We start from the raw sequence: 16,261 nt of genomic DNA on the forward strand, positions 1-16,261 counted from the left end.
GGTGTAGGCTTTATTAAATCTTCAAAGGTAAGCTCAGAGCATGTCTATGTTCTATTAAGGGTAACGTAATATGTGAAAATATGGCCCCAGTAATCACTGTTGGGGGCTTCCCTGGTAGCTCAGTGTAAAGAATCTGCCTGCTAATGCAGGAGACATGGGAGATGTGGGTTTGATATCTGGGTCAAGAAGATCCTTTGGAGAAGGAGATGGCAACCCACTCCAGTATTCTTGCCTGGAAAACCCCATGGACAGAAAGCCTGGCAGGCTACAGTCCATGGAATCACAAAGAATTGGACAAGATTTATCAACTGAACAACAACAAAGAAATACTCTTGAGGAATATTCATTCATATGTCCCTAATTGTAAAAAAAAAAAAATGGAGAATATCTTCCACATCACATAAATTCTCTAGCGATCATTAAATAAGCATTAAGACTAAAGGGGAGTAGACTGGAGAGGAATATGTTACAATTGTGACTTGAGGAAATGTCTAGGGTGGGGCCAGGTGTTCAATTACATGGGCAAGGAAAGCTAAGAAGAGTGGCCAGGCTTATGATGCGGAAAATCTGAGATGATGTGACATGGGTACTAACCCCATCATTCAGATACTCCATTAGTTGTCAGTGAAAATTTGCCCTCAAACTGGGACAAGGTCCTGAAAATGCCAGGTTAGGCAGGGTTCCAGTTTAAAAAAACTTCTCACCAAGCATATGCCCCAGGAAACAGAATCTTGGTGCAGAATGTTCCCAGTAATAGGGTACATGTCAGGTCATTTTTAGAGTTCCAGGTAAATTGAACTGAGTTGAGCTGTATTTAGGGCTTCCCCAGTGGCTCGGCAGTAAAGAATCCACTTGTGGTGCAGGAGACACAGGTTCAGTCCCTGGGTGGGGAAGAGCCCCTGGAGAAGAGCATGCCAACCCACTCCAGTATTCTTGCCTAGAAAATCCCATGGAACCTGGGTGACCTACAGTTCATGGGGTCGCAGAGGGTCGGACAGGACTGAAACAACTGAGCGTGATGACAGGGCAGTATTTAGAGCTGCTCAGGCTTGGGCTGTTCTGTTTTTAGTTAGGGTTCTCTGCAATATAGTCTGCATCTCAGGTCCCCACCAGCTTTGGGGAATCTATAGAGTCTGATTGGTAGGGTATGGTGGAGGGATCATATGTGCTCCAGGTGCACCAAAATGTTTTATTTAATATGGAAGCCCTAATTGTGTTTAATATCATTCATTTAGTCACTGGAAGTTTCAGATGATGATATGGGTTTTTCTGCCTTCCTTCCACTCCCCTGCCCCTCTGCCAGGTCATTTATGAGAATTGTATTAAAAATCACAGGAGAAAATAAAAGTATGGGAAATAAAAATGAATGACAGGCAGAGGACTCTCCCCTTTCCCTGATTCTTTTAAAAGTATCTAGAGATATGATTTTAAAAATCAAGTTGGGGTGGCTCTTGCACTCAAGGAGTCACATGAAGCTGACATTGTCCTCTCCTAAAACAACTTCCCTCAAATCAGTAGAACTTTTCTTCTCATATATGCCCAATAGAAACTCTTAAACAAAAACTGATTGCATCAGTTGCAGAGGAAGAGGCAATAGTCCCAAATAATAAGATGACTTAAAGGGACACTCCCAGAAGTATACAAGCCAAAGCTCCTGTAAAGAACTGTACAATTATCCATTTAGTTTTCAAGTATCTGCTTTGATTTCTTAATACTTTCTTGATGACTGTCTGGATTCCACACCCTTTCCCGGAGACACAGCAACCATGAGAACCACCTCCTGTTTTCTCCTCAAGAGTCCTGAACCATGCCCACTTCCAAATGTCCACTGGTGCAGTACCAGCAGAAGGGCCCTTCTGGACAATGACTCATCCTGCTAGAAGAAAGGTGACCCAAGATCATTTTCAACTGTCAAACTTTCAGGACTATGAAACAAAAGCAAATGCGGCATTATAAAGCATGGCTTCTAAGTCCACCTATGGTGCCTTTTTTTTTTTTTTTGTATCCTTACTCACCTTTGCCTCTGCTCTGCCTGAAATAAATAATATGTGACAAACAACTGGCTTTTCTGAAGTGGATGTTCTCTCTGAACAAGGACTGCCCTTGATTTAAAAAACTTCAGAAAGAAGAGCAAGATCAAACCCTCTTGTGTGCCTTCTGCCTATGATAAAGGTGGGATTCCACTCCTCCAACAATGCACATTCATTTCAGCATGAACGATGAATAAAGGATACTGTTCATAGTCAAATGCAGATTTAGTCTGTTTCTCTATTTTTTGGTCATTTTTAAAACTTGTTTTTGGTAACTATAGTTGATAAGTATTTTAGTTGTGATGGTAGGAAAGATGGTAGTGGTCTGTATGTGTGTAAATCTTTTGTCTTTTTCCATTGATCCAGAATTTTAGCCTCTTGCAATAAAAGTTTCATGAATCCTGTTTAAACTGAATCTAATACAATGGATTAAAAGAATATATCTTCATTGCTTCAGATTCATATCCTACTACTTACATCCCATTATGATTCTTATTGGCAATTTTAAAACTACTGCTTTGATTTCTTTAATAATTATAAAGATAATAAAGATCTTATTGCTTCTAGAATAGGTTTTTTTTTTTTTTTTTTACAATATAGTCTAATTTTATTTAAAAATTCTAGCTTAAGTAAAATCTATAAAAACAGAGTAAGCTTCTGGAATAAAAATAATTAGCAAAGAAATTATTAATGTTCTAGATGTCTTCTTTCCCTTCTATTTAGTTTTTAACATAACTTTTACTCATTGTATTTTCAATTAAATTATTTGAGTTCTTGAAATATATTTTGGATATTAACCCCTTATCAGACATATCATTTGCAAATATCTTACCCCACTCAGTAGGTTTTTCTTTTCCTTTTGTTGATGGTTTCCTTCACTATGCAGAATCTTTTAAGTTTGACTAGGTCACATTTGTTTATTTTTTGGCTTTTGTTTCTCTTGCCTGAACAGACAGATCCCCCAGAATGTAAGACTATGCCAAAGAGTGCACTACTTTTTGTATGCTTTCTTCTAGGAGTTTTATGGTTTTTGGTCTTACGTTTAGGTCTTTAATTCATTTGAGTGAATTTTTGTGTATGGTGTGAGATGTTCTAATTTCATTCTTTTGCATGTAGTTGTCCAGTTTCCCCAATACCACTTGTTGAAGGGACTGTCTTTTACCCATTGTATATTTCTCATTTTTTTGTTGTAGATTAATAGACTGTTATGTGCATGGGCTTGGGGCTTCCCAGGTGGCACTAGTGGTAAAAAAAACTCATCTGCCAATGCAGGAAACCTAAGGGGCTCAGGTTCAATCCCTGTTTTGGGAAGATCCCTTGGAGGAGGGCGCCGCTCCAGTATTCTTGCCTTAAGAATCCCACGGACAGAGGAGCCTGGTGAGCTACTATCTACAGGATTACAAAGAGCTGGACACAACTGAGTAACTTAGCATGCATGCATAGGCTTATTTCTGGGCCTCTATTCTGGTCCATTGATCTATGTGTATGTTTTTGTCCCAGTATCAAGCTGTAGATTTTTAGTATAGTCTACAATCAGGGGGTATGATACTCCTAGGGTTTTCCCCCCTTCTTTTCTCCAGATTTCTTTGGCTATTTGATGTCTTTTATGGTTTGATACAAAAATTCAACATTCAAAAATTAAGATCATGGCAGCCAGTCCCATCACTTCATAGAAGTGGGAAAATAGAAGGGAACAAAGTAGAAGCAGGGACAGGTTTTATTTTCTTGGGCTCCAAAATAACTTCAGATGGTAATGGCAGTCATGAAATTAAAAGACACTTGCTCCTTGGAAGGAAAACTGTGACAAATGTAGACAGTGTATAAAGCAGCAAAGCCATCACTTTGCTGACAAAGGTCCATACAGTCAAAGCTATGGTTTTGCCATTAGTTGCTTATGAATGTAAATGCTGGACCATAAAGAAGATTGAGCACCAAAGAATTGATGATTTTGAAATATGATGCTGGAGAAGGCTCTTGAGAGTCCCTTGGACTACCAGAAGATCAAATCAGTCAATCCTAAAGGAAATTAACCCCGAATATTCATTGGAAGGACTGGTGCTGAAACTGAAACTCCAATACTTTGGCTACCTGAGGTGAAGAGCCAACTTATTGCAAAAGACCCTGATCCTGGGAAAGACTGAAGGCAAAAGGAAAAGAGTGCAGGAGAGGATGAGATGGTTAGACAATATCACCAACTCAGTGGGCATGAATTTGTGCAAACTCTGGGATATAGTGAAGGACTGGGAAGTCTGGCATGAGGCAATCCAAGGGGTTGCAAAAAGTTGGACAGGACTTAGTGACTGAACAACAACAAATGGTTTGATATGAATTTTAAGGTTATTTGTTCTAGTTCTGTGAAAAATGTCAATGGTATTTTGATAGGGGTATCATTAAATCTGAAGATTGCTTTGGGTAGTATGGACATTTTAAGGCAATGAATTCTTTTAATCCATGAACATCTTTTCATTTCTTTGTATCAACTTAAATTTCCTTCATCAACATATTATAGCTTTCAGAGTATGTATATATGCTTTCCACCACCTTGGTTAATTTTATCCTGAGGCATTTTATTCTTTTTGATGTGATTTTAAACAGCATTGTTTTCTTGCTTTATCTTTATAGCCCATTATTAGTGTATAGAAAAGTGCAGATTTCTATACATTAATCTTGAATCTTTTAACTTTGTGTGTATGTGTGCTTAGTTGCTTAGATGTGTCCAACTCTTTGTGACCCTATGGATTATAGCCTCCCAGGCTCCTCTATCTGTGGGATTATCCCAGCAAGAATACTGGAGTGGCTTGCCATTTTATTGTGCAAGGGATCTTCCTGACTCAGGGGTCAAACATGCATCTCCTGCATTGGCAGGTGTATTCTTTACCACTGTGCAGCCTGGGAAGCCCTACTGAGTTCATTTATTATTTTCAATAGTTTTTGGTGGAGATACTAGATTTTTAAATTTGTTTTCATATAATTTTATACTGTCATGAAATCTGTAGGTAGTAACAGTTTTACTACTACCTTTCCAATTGTTATGGCTAACACTTCAAATACTCTAATTAGAAATGGTAAGAGTGGGTATCCTTGCCTTGTTCCTAATTTTAGAGGAAAAGCTTTTAGTTTTAATGGTGATTTTGTTGTTATATTGAGACAGTTCTCCATATCTAATTTGTTGAATATCTTTATTATGAATGAGTTTTGAATTTTGTCAAATGATTTCTCTGCATCTTTTTCAGCCTGTAGTTTTCATTTCCTGTAGTGTCTTTGTCTGGCTTTTAAGAGTAATGCTGGCCTCATAAAACAAGCTAGGAAGTGTTCCCCACTTTTCAATTTTTCGAAAATTTTGAGGATTGGTGCATATTCCATATATGTATTTGTTTTATGGTTACAATGGTGATTACATCCTAAAGTTAAAACAACCTAGTTTGGACTGATGCCAACTTAACTCCAATTGCATTTTATTTATTTTTTCTTTCAATTTATTTTTATTAGTTGGAGGCTAATTACTTTACAATATTGTAGTGGTTTTTGTCATACATTGACATGAATCAGCCATGGATTTACATATATTCCCCATCCCAATCCCCCCTCCCACCTCCCTCTCTACCCGATTCCTCTGGGTCTTCCCAGTGCACCAGGCCCGAGCACTTGTCTCATGCATCCAACCTGGGCTGGTGATCTGTTTCACCCTAGATAATATACATGTTTTGATGCTGTTCTCTCGAAACATCTCACCCTCACCTTCTCCCACAGAGTCCAAAAGTCTGTTCTGTACATCTGTGTCTCTTTTTCTGTTTTGCATATAGGGTTATCGTTACCATCTTTCTAAATTTCATATATATGCATTAGTATACTGTATTGGTCTTTATCTTTCTGGCTTACTTCACTCTGTATGATGGGCTCCAGTTTCATCCATCTCATTAGAACTGATTCAAATGAATTCTTTTTAATGGCTGAGTAATATTCCATGGTGTATATGTACCACAGCTTCCTTATCCATTCTTCTGCTGATGGGCATCTAGGTTGCTTCCATGTCCTGGCTGTTATAAACAGTGCTGCGATGAATATTGGGGTGCACGTGTCTCTTTCAGATCTGGTTTCCTTGGTGTGTATGCCCAGAAGTGGGATTGCTGGGTCATATGGCAGTTCTATTTCCAGTTTTTTAAGGAATCTCCACACTGTTCTCCATAGTGGCTGTACTAGTTTGCATTCCCACCAACAGTGTAAGAGGGTTCCCTTTTCTCCACACCCTCTCCAGCATTTATTGCTTGTAGACTTCTGGATAGCAGCCATCCTGACTGGTATGAAATGGTATCTCATTGTGGTTTTGATTTGCATTTCTCCGATAATGAGTGATGTTGAGCATCTTTTCATGTTTTTTTGTTAGCCATCTGTATGTCTTCTTTGGAGAAAAGTCTGTTTAGTTCTTTGGCCCATTTTTTGATTGGGTCATTTATTTTTCTGGAATTGAGCTGCAGGAGTTGCTTGTATATTTCTGAGATTAATCCTTTGTCTGTTGCATCATTTGGTATTATTTTCTCCCATTCTGAGTGTTGTCTTTTCACCTTGCTTATAGTTTCCTTTGTTGTGCAAAAGCTTTTAAGTTTCATTAGGTCCCATTTGTTTATTTTTGCTTTTATTTCCAATATTCTGGGAGGTGGGTCATAGAGGATCCTGCTGTGATTTATGTCAGAGAGTGTTTTGCCTATGTTCTCCTCTAGGAGTTTTATAGTTTCTGGTCTTACATTTAGATCTTCAATCCATTTTGAGTTTATTTTTGTGTATGGTGTTAGAAAGTGGTCTAGTTTCATTCTTTTACAAGTGGTTGACCAGTTTTCCCAGCACCACTTGTTAAAGAGGTTGTCTTTTTTCCATTGTATATTCTTGCCTCCTTTGTCGAAGATAAGGTGTCCATAGGTATGTAGATTTATCTCTGGGCTTTCTATTCTGTTCCACTGATCTATATTTCTGTCTTTGTGCCAGTACCATACTGTCTTGATGACTGTGGCTTTGTAGTAGAGCCTGAAGTCAGGCAGGTTGATTCCTCCAGTTCCATTCTTCTTTCTCAAGATTACTTTGGCTATTCGAGGTTTTTTGTATTTCCATACAAATTGTGAAATTATTTGTTCTAGATTTGTGAAAAATACTGTTGGTAGCTTGATAGGGATTGCATTGAATCTATAGATTGCTTTGGGTAGTATAACCATTTTGACAATATTGATTCTTCCAATCCATGAACACGGTATGTTTCTCCATCTGTTTGTGTCCTCTTTTTATAGTTTTCTATGTATAAGTCTTTTGTTTCTTTAGGTAGATATACTCCTAAGTATTTTATTCTTTTTGTTGCAGTGGTGAATGGTATTGTTTCTTTAATTTCTCTTTCTGTTTTCTCATTGTCAGTGTATAGGAATGCAAGGGATTTCTGTGTGTTGATTTTATATCTGCAACTTTACTATATTCATTGATTAGCTCTAGTAATTTTCTGGTAGAGTCTTTAGGGTTGTCTATGTAGAGGATCATGTCATCTGCAAGCAGCAACAGTTTCACTTCTTCTTTTCCTATCTGGATTCCTTTTATTTCTTTTTCTGCTCTGATTGATGTGGCCAAAACTTCCAAAACTATGTTGAATAGTAGTGGTGAGAGTGGGCACCCTTGTCTTGTTCCTGATTTCAGGGGAAATGCTTTCAATTTTTCACCATGGGTAATGCTTGCTGTGGTTTTGTCATATATAGCTTTTATTATGTTGAGGCATGTTCCTTCTATTCCTGCTTTCTGGAGAGTTTTAATCATAAAAGGATGTTGAATTTTGTCAAAGGCTTTTTCTGCATCTATTGAGATAATCATGTGGTTTTTATCTTTCAATTTGTTAATGTGGTGTATTACATTGATTGATTTGTGGATATTAAAGAATCCTTGCATTCCTGGGATAAAGCCCACTTGGTCCTCCAACTGCATTTTAAAAGATTACTACTATAAAGCTCTATACCATTTTTATGCTACTGATATCACAAATTATGTATTTATATTTTTGTTGTCACAAATATGGCTTGGCAGTTATTTTTAAATAAATTTGTATTTTAAATATAGTAGTAATTATAAAGTGAAGTTACAAAATAAAATTACCAAAATACTGGCTGTTCTAGACATTCGTAACATTGTACAAGAGGCAGTGACCAAAACCATCCCAAAGGAAAAGAAATGCAAGAAGGCAAAGTGGTTGTCTGAGGAGGTTTTACAAATAGTTATGGAAAGTAGAGAAACAAAAGGCAAGGGAGAAAGGGAAAGATATACCTGACTGAATGCACAGTTCCAGAGAATAGCAAGGACTGATTAAAAAAAAAAAGCCTTCTTAAATGAACAATGCAAAGAAAAAGAGGGAAACAATAGGATGGGAAAGACTAGAGACGTCGTCACGAAAATTGGAGATATCAAGGGAAAATTTCATGTAAGGATGGGCATGATAAAGGAAAAAAATGGTAAGGATCTAACAAATGCATAAGAGATTAAGAAGAGATGGCAAGAATAGACAGAAGAACTGTACCAAAAATGTCTTGATGCAGATAATCACAATGGCCACTCGCCTAGAGATAGACATACTGGAGGGTGAAGTCAAGTGGGTCTTAGGAAGCATTACTACAAATAAAGTCAGTGGAGGTCATCAAATTCCAGCTGAGCTATTTAAAATCCTAAAACGCAGTGCTGTTCAAGTGCTGCACTCAATATATCAGCAAATTTGGAACACTCAGCAGAGGCCACAGGACTGGAAAATGTCAGTTTCCATTCCAATCCCAAAGAAGGACAATGCCAAAGAATGTTCCGACTACTGTACAATTGAACTCATTTCATATGCTAGCAAAGTAATGCTCAAAATCCTTCAAGCTAGGCTTCAGTACACGAACCAAGAACTTCCAGACGTATATCTATGTTTAGAAAAGGCAGAGTAACCAGAGATAAAAATGCCAACATTCATTGGATTATAGAGAAAGCAAGGGAATTCCAGAATAACATCTACTTTTGCTTCATTGAGTATGATAAAGCCTTTGACACTGTGGATCACAACAAACTATGGAAAAATTCTTAAAGAGTTGGGAATACCAAACCAGTTTATCAGTCTCCTAAGAAACCTGTATGCAGGTAAAGAAGCAATAGTTAGAATCAGAGAAGGAATAACAAACTGGTTCAGAATTGGGGAAGAAGTGTGTCAAGGCTGTATATTGTCACACTGATTATTTAACTTATATGCAGAGCACATTATGTGAAATGCCAGGCTGGATGACTCACAAGCTGGAATTAAGATTGCCGAGAGAAATATCAGCAACCTCAGATATACAGAAGATACCACTCTAATGGTAGAAAGTGAGGAGGAACTAAAGAACCTCTTAATGAGGATGAAAGAGGAGAGTGAGAAAGCTGGCTTAAAACTCAACATTCAAAAAACTAAGATCATGGCATCCAATCCCATCACTTTGTGGCAAATAGAAGGGGAAAAGGTTAAAGTAGTGACACATTTTATTTTCTTGGCCTCCAAAATCACTGTGGATGGTGACTACAAATATGAAATTAAAAGACGCTTGTTCCTTAGAAGGGAAGCTATGACAAACCTAGATAGCATAAGAAAAATCAGAGACATCTTTGCTGACAAAGGTTCCTATAGTCAAAGCTTTGGTTTTTCCAGTAGTTCTGAACATTGGACAACAAAGAAGGCTGAGTGCCAAAGAACTGATGCTTTCGAACTGTGGTGTTGGAGAACACTCTTGAGAGTCCCTTGGACAGCAAGGAGATCAATTAATCCTAAAGGAAATCAACCCTGAATATTCATTGCAAAGACTGATGCTGAAGCTCCAATACTTTGGCCACCTGATGCAAAGAACCTGGAAAAGACCCTGATACTGGGAAAGACTGAAGGCAGGAGCAGAAGGAGTGGACAGAGGATGAGATGGTTGGATAGCATCACCAACTCAATGGACATGAATTTGAGCAAACTCGGGGATATAGTGAAGGACAGGGAAGCCTGGCATGCTATAGTCCATGGGGTTGCAAAGAGCTGGACATGGCTTAGAGACTGAACAACAACAAATATTTTCCCACCTTTACTGGAAATTTTTACATATCCAAATGATTTCAAGTTTCTTTTTAACATCCAATCATTATCAATCTGAAAGGCTCCCTATAACATTTCTTGTAGGATAAATCAGGTGGTAATGAATTACCTCAGGTTTTGTTTAGCTAGAATATTATAATTTTCCCTTCATTTTTAAAGGACAAATTTGTCAGATTTAGAATTCTAGGTTGAGAGAGTTTTTCTTTTAGCATTTTAAATATATTATGCCCCACTTCCTCCTAGCCTCTAAACTTCTGATGAGAAATCTGTTGACAGTATTACTGAGGATCCTTTATACATTAGAGTCTTCATTTCTTGCTTTCAAGTTTCTATATTTTTACTGTTTAATTATAATGTGGTTTTCTTTGGAGTGAACCTACTTGGATTTTTTGAGCTTCTTGGGTGTGTAATTTTGCTTTTTTCCAGAAGTCATATAAATAGAATCATACAGGATGTAGCCTTCAGACTGACTTCTTTTATTTAGCAATTTGCATTTAGTAATCAATGATATCTTTGTGTGGATTGATAGTTCCTTCCTTTTTGTCACTGAATAGTATTCTATTCTTTAGGTTTGCTCCAGTTTATTTATCTGTAAATCTATTGTGGTGCAACTTGGTTTTTGCCAACTCTTGGCAAAATAAAGCTGTTATAAACATTACCTTGTCAATTTTTGTGTGGACACATTTTGAAAGTAGGTAAATTTCTAAGAGGGCTATTACTAATCATATGGTAAAATTATATTTAGCTCTGTAAGTTCTTGAGTCACTGTTTTATAACTTATCCTTTCACAGTTCTTTCAGCTCTGTCAGTCTTCTGTCTAGGCAACAGTTATCTACTCCCCCATGCTAAAGTTTAAAGAGTTTTTCTCCCCAGAATTTTCCATAGCTTAACCTAAGTTTCTTTATTTTCCTTTATGACTTTTTGTGGAGAGATCTAATAGTCTATGTAATTTCACTGTCTTGGAAGACTGTTATAAGAAGTGTCTGATTCATTCAATTTTCTACCTCATTGTTCTTAATCTCACTAGCACACACCATACAGGATCAGTTCACATTTTTATTAGCTCTTGAAATCTCTCCCTTAAATATTCTGATCCCACGTTTAGAGAATACAAAATTAGAATTTATAAAGTCTGTTTGCGATTGAAAAGTTAGTGCTGATGGCTAGCCTGACATTTGGATAAAATGCCACCAGGAACAATGTGATATTTAAACGACAGATTTTCTTATTGTCTTAAACAGCTAACCATAGTGTTAGCAAAATGAACTAGAGATTAAATTATATTTTAATACAGTATAATTCTTTATAAATGTTATTTTTTAGCCAACAAAATTAACATACTAGATTTTACTAGTTTTAGATTTTTTTTTTATTTAACAATATTCAGAGGAAGGCCTAAATGAGTCCAAATACCTAGGAGCAATTAAATTGCCCTGGTTTTACATTATGCTCCAAGTTTCTGCTTAGATTAATTCTCATTTCACCACGTAAGAATAAGTTAGTCCCTTTTATTATTTCTACATACCTCATTCATGCTGAATGTTCTTATTAGCTTTCTCCTAAAAAAACTTTTGGAACTGACTTAAAATTGAGATAATATAAAAACTCTTAAAATGAGGCAAATAACTTCCTCAATCATCAAACACAACTTTAACTTGATGTTTTGCCTCTATTTATTTACCAATTTATTATTTAACTACTTGTATACTTTCTACAGCCTGTGTTAAATGCTTTATATAATTTATTATTTTTCATAACAGTTAAAAGTAGGTACTGTTATTATTGCTATGTTATTATCATTACTACCTCTTTTACTAACATCTGCTTTTACCTAATTTATCATAGTCTGACCAATTTTAGGATTTCTGTCTGTCTGACATTTGCAGTCTGGACAAGTTCTTTCCTCATTATATATTTTTTCTTTTTTTTTTAATTGGAATATCATCGTTTTATAATATTGTGCTGGTTTCTGTCATACATCAACATGAATCAGCCACAGGTATACATATGTCCCCTCCCTCTTGAACCTCCTCTGAATCTCCCACCCCATCCCACCCCTCTGGGTTATCACAGACCACTGGGATGAGCCCCCTGTGTCACACAGCAAATGTCCACTGGCTATCTGTTTTACATATGGTAATGTATGTTTTCATGCTACTCTCAAATCACCCCACCTACTCCCTCCTCATTATATTTTAAGCTAAGTACAATCTCCCATTTTTATTTGAACAGTTTCATAGGTACATATGACTGTTGGGAGCTTGCGGCTTTTTTGTGTATATGTCAATGCTAGGAAGATGGTGAATTATCATTGTGATTTTTCTTCAAGAAAGATTATATTGAGATGTGATCAAATATAGACAGAATAACAATAAAATATCTACCATCTCCAGTCCCAGCTTTGATGACTGGCCAGAAATGCTGGTGTAGAACCTCAGATCTGGAAAGGAGAAAGAATATTTTACCTCTAATTGGGGAATAGAGAAACTTGACTCTTGTAATCTTTTCAAGTAACATTTTAAGATCCTTTACTTGTTAACAAATATTCTTTGGAGAATCTTTTGAAAATAAAAACACAAAAGGGAAAATTATCTGTAACTACATCAGCTAAAGGTAAACACTCTTAGCAAATGATTTTTTTTTCATTTATTTTTATTAGTTGGAGGCTAATTACTTTACAATATTGTAGTGGTTTTTGTCATACATTGACATGAATCAGCCATGGATTTACATATATTCCCCATCCCGATTCCCCCTCCCACCTCCCTCTCTACCCGATCCCTCTGGGTCTTCCCAGTGCACCAGGCCCGAGCACTTGTCTCATGCATCCAACCTGGGCTGGTGATCTGTTTCACCCTAGATAATATACATGTTTTGATGCTGTTCTCTCGAAACATCCCACCCTCACCTTCTCCCACAGAGTCCAAAAGTCTGTTCTGTACATCTGTGTCTCTTTTTCTCTTTTGCATATAGGGTTATCGTTACCATCTTTCTAAATTCCATATATATGCATTAGTATACTGTATTGGTCTTTATCTTTCTGGCTTACTTCACTCTGTATGATGGGCTCCAGTTTCATCCATCTCATTAGAACTGATTCAGATGAATTCTTTTTAATGGCTGAGTAATATTCCATGGTGTATATGTACCACAGCTTCCTTATCCATTCGTCTGCTGATGGGCTTCTAGGTTGCTTCCATGTCCTGGCTATTATAAACAGTGCGGCGATGAACATTGGGGTGCACGTGTCTCTTTCAGATCTGGTTTCCTTGGTGTGTATGCCCAGAAGTGGGATTGCTGGGTCATATGGCAGTTCCATTTCCAGTTTTTTTAAGAAATCTCCACACTGTTCTCCATAGCGGCTGTACTAGTTTGCATTCCCACCAACAGTGTAAGAGGGTTCCCTTTTCTCCACACCCTCTCCAGCATTTATTGCTTGTAGACTTTTGGATAGCAGCCATCCTGACTGGCATGTAATGATACCTCATTGTGGTTTTGATTTGTATTTCTCTGATAATGAGTGATGTTGAGCATTTTTTCATGTGTTTGTTAGCCATCTGTATTCCAGAAAAATAAATGACCCAAGCAAATTATTATATGTACTTCCTGTCTTTTCTTAAATATATGTTAATCAAAATCTCATCATGCTTTACAAATTATTTTTAAATTATAATTTGAATATTTCTGATAGTATTAACTTTAATGATCTTAACAATACATATATGCATGTATTGTAACTTATCCAATTCAGCAAGATTATGGAAGGATGGTGAAGAGTGAGCCTTACACTCAGAAATAAAAGCAAAAAGGAACAAGTAATTTGTATTTACTTCTCTACAAGTATTTGGAACATTTCACCATAATTCTCATTTACTTATTTTTACTTCTCTATTTTATTGCAGAATCTTAATTTTCAGAAATTATTTTGTTCAATAGTAAATAACATAAAGTAGTAAAATGTGGGATAAAATGTTAAAGCAAAAATTGGACAAAAAGTTTCAAAAGTGTTCTTTCCTTTCATTTTTCTTATAATAATAATTCACAGTAAAACCCTCAGAAAGCTAGAGAATGGAGACAGCAGTCTTGTGGCAGCTCTTTATGTGGTTGATCTTGAGGAACTCTTGACTATTCAAGTTTACCACTGTAACCTATAACATGACTGTGGCTGACATGGGGGCACCATGTCTGTTGTAACTTTGGTGCTTTGTAATGATTTGTTCTCTTTTCAAAAGAGGTGTCCTCAATGGAATGTCTCCAGATGTGACCAAAGCTGGAGCACCTGGCACTGAAATCCCATTTGCGCAGTTAATTCTCAAAATTTTTGATGACAGAAATTAGACATTTCTATAAGGATTTATGTCTTCGATGTGATGTGAAACTATGGGAAGTAGTAACTGATCTGTTGAGTAAAGTTCCTTCTCTTTGTTCTCTGAAATACTCTATACGATCCATTCATTGATGGCATTGCTCGTAGAGATCTGTTCTAAAGGTGCTGTAGTTGATGCCTCTGTCCCTGCATTGTCATGGTCAATGGTTAGAAGCTCTTCCTTGCTGATAGGAGGAAAACAGTTCAGGAGCCCCAACCTGTTCAACAGATGGGATGTGATGCTGTGTTGATTCAGTGATCCTTTACTTTCTGGAGCTTAGGTAGTGACTGTTTCAGAGATTTTGAGTGCTTCCTCTTTCTCTTCCTCTTCTCCTCATTCTCACCTTCTTCCTCCTTTCCCATTTATGAAACCACATTCTTGAAAAGCTTCTTGATTATTTGATCAAAAGGAGGAAAGAGATTTAAGCAACATCACTTTAAATGTTTAATTTGCAATCAGGCAGCTCACTGACTGCAGGCAGAATTTTTTTTTAAATATTAAAGGACTAATCAGTAAATGTATTGCCAACATGTCAAGGTACCAAATTGGAGAGCAAAAGGTAATATGGCAAATTGAGGGGACTGGAGGGCTGAAGGAGAAGGCAGAATGACCATGAAAATACATTTTAAAAATTACTGTCTTTTAAAGACCTAAAACAAAAAAAAAACACACACACACACACAAAAAAAAATAAAGACCTAAAACATATCTGGAAAGAGCAGAATAAAGCAAATATATCAGATCAGCCCTAAGTTCATGGTTTACCTAGATTTCAGACTTCTGGTGCTCTGACGCTCTCTCCCCTCCCCAGACCTACTCTCAGTCACTTATTTGTGATGACATATGTCTTAAATGATATTGGACTTTGACTTTTGGTTTCATTCAATTTTAACTTGCTATTTGCTAATAGAATATAAAGGACTTATTTCCTGAGAAAGGAATTTTCAGCACATGACAGCAGTCGAGGGGAGTGTTGGGGTCAGTGAGATGGAGCATCCTAATTCTATTAAAAATACGCTCCCACATTCTACAGTAACATAGCCAGCATTGTAACTTTTTTTTGTAAACCAGACAGGGCCCCTCAGCAGCCAAGGCCCATAACAAAAAACTTCAAGCCCAAGGGGACAGAGGATAGTTTATATCCAAGACAAAAAAGGCAGAAATGAAATCTTTTGATAGAATTGAAGATCATAATAAGGCATTGCTTCCCAAATATTAGTCACTTTCTAAAGACTCTTTATATTTCTCATAATTACACATCACATGTACCATAATATTAAAACTTTATTTTAAATTCACTTTAAACTAACTTTTAAATTTTTTAATTTACTAGGTCATAGGCAATACTGTGCATGAAATGGCAGATTCAGCTTATATATATATATACCCACACGTGCATGCTGGCTAAGTCGCTTCCATCTGGTCTGATTCTTTGTGACCCTATGGACTGTAGCCCGCCAGGCTCCTCTGTCCATGGGATTCTCCAGGTAAGGATACTAGACTGGAGTGATAACCATTTCCTTCTCCAAGGGATCTTCCCAACTCAGGGGTTGAACCCGTGTCTCTTGTGTCTCCTGCATTAGCAGATGGGTTCTTTACCACTAGCACTACCTGGGAAGCCCATACTTCCCAGAGAGAGAGAGAGAGAGTGAAAAAGAGAGAGATATGATGAGATGATGAAGACTGGCAACTTCAAAATCTGCAGATCCAAAAACCCTGGTGGAAGTCCATCAGGCAGGGGAATTGTCTCTTACCTGCAGGAGGGT

General features: G+C 37.0%; 1 long non-coding RNA gene across 1 annotated transcript in view; it reads left to right on the top strand.

The window, feature by feature from the left end:
• The first annotated feature begins 2,079 nt into the window (after positions 1-2,079).
• Positions 2,080-16,261, top strand: part of LOC122677944 — a 30,419-nt gene continuing 16,237 nt past the window's right edge. Inside the window, exons 1-2 of the long non-coding RNA XR_006335959.1 lie at positions 2,080-2,172; positions 15,829-15,982. This is a non-coding gene — a long non-coding RNA (uncharacterized LOC122677944). The remainder of the gene's footprint in view (positions 2,173-15,828; positions 15,983-16,261) is intronic.

Source organism: Cervus elaphus, chromosome 20 (assembly GCF_910594005.1).
Source record: "Cervus elaphus chromosome 20, mCerEla1.1, whole genome shotgun sequence".
Lineage (NCBI taxonomy): Eukaryota > Metazoa > Chordata > Mammalia > Artiodactyla > Cervidae > Cervus > Cervus elaphus.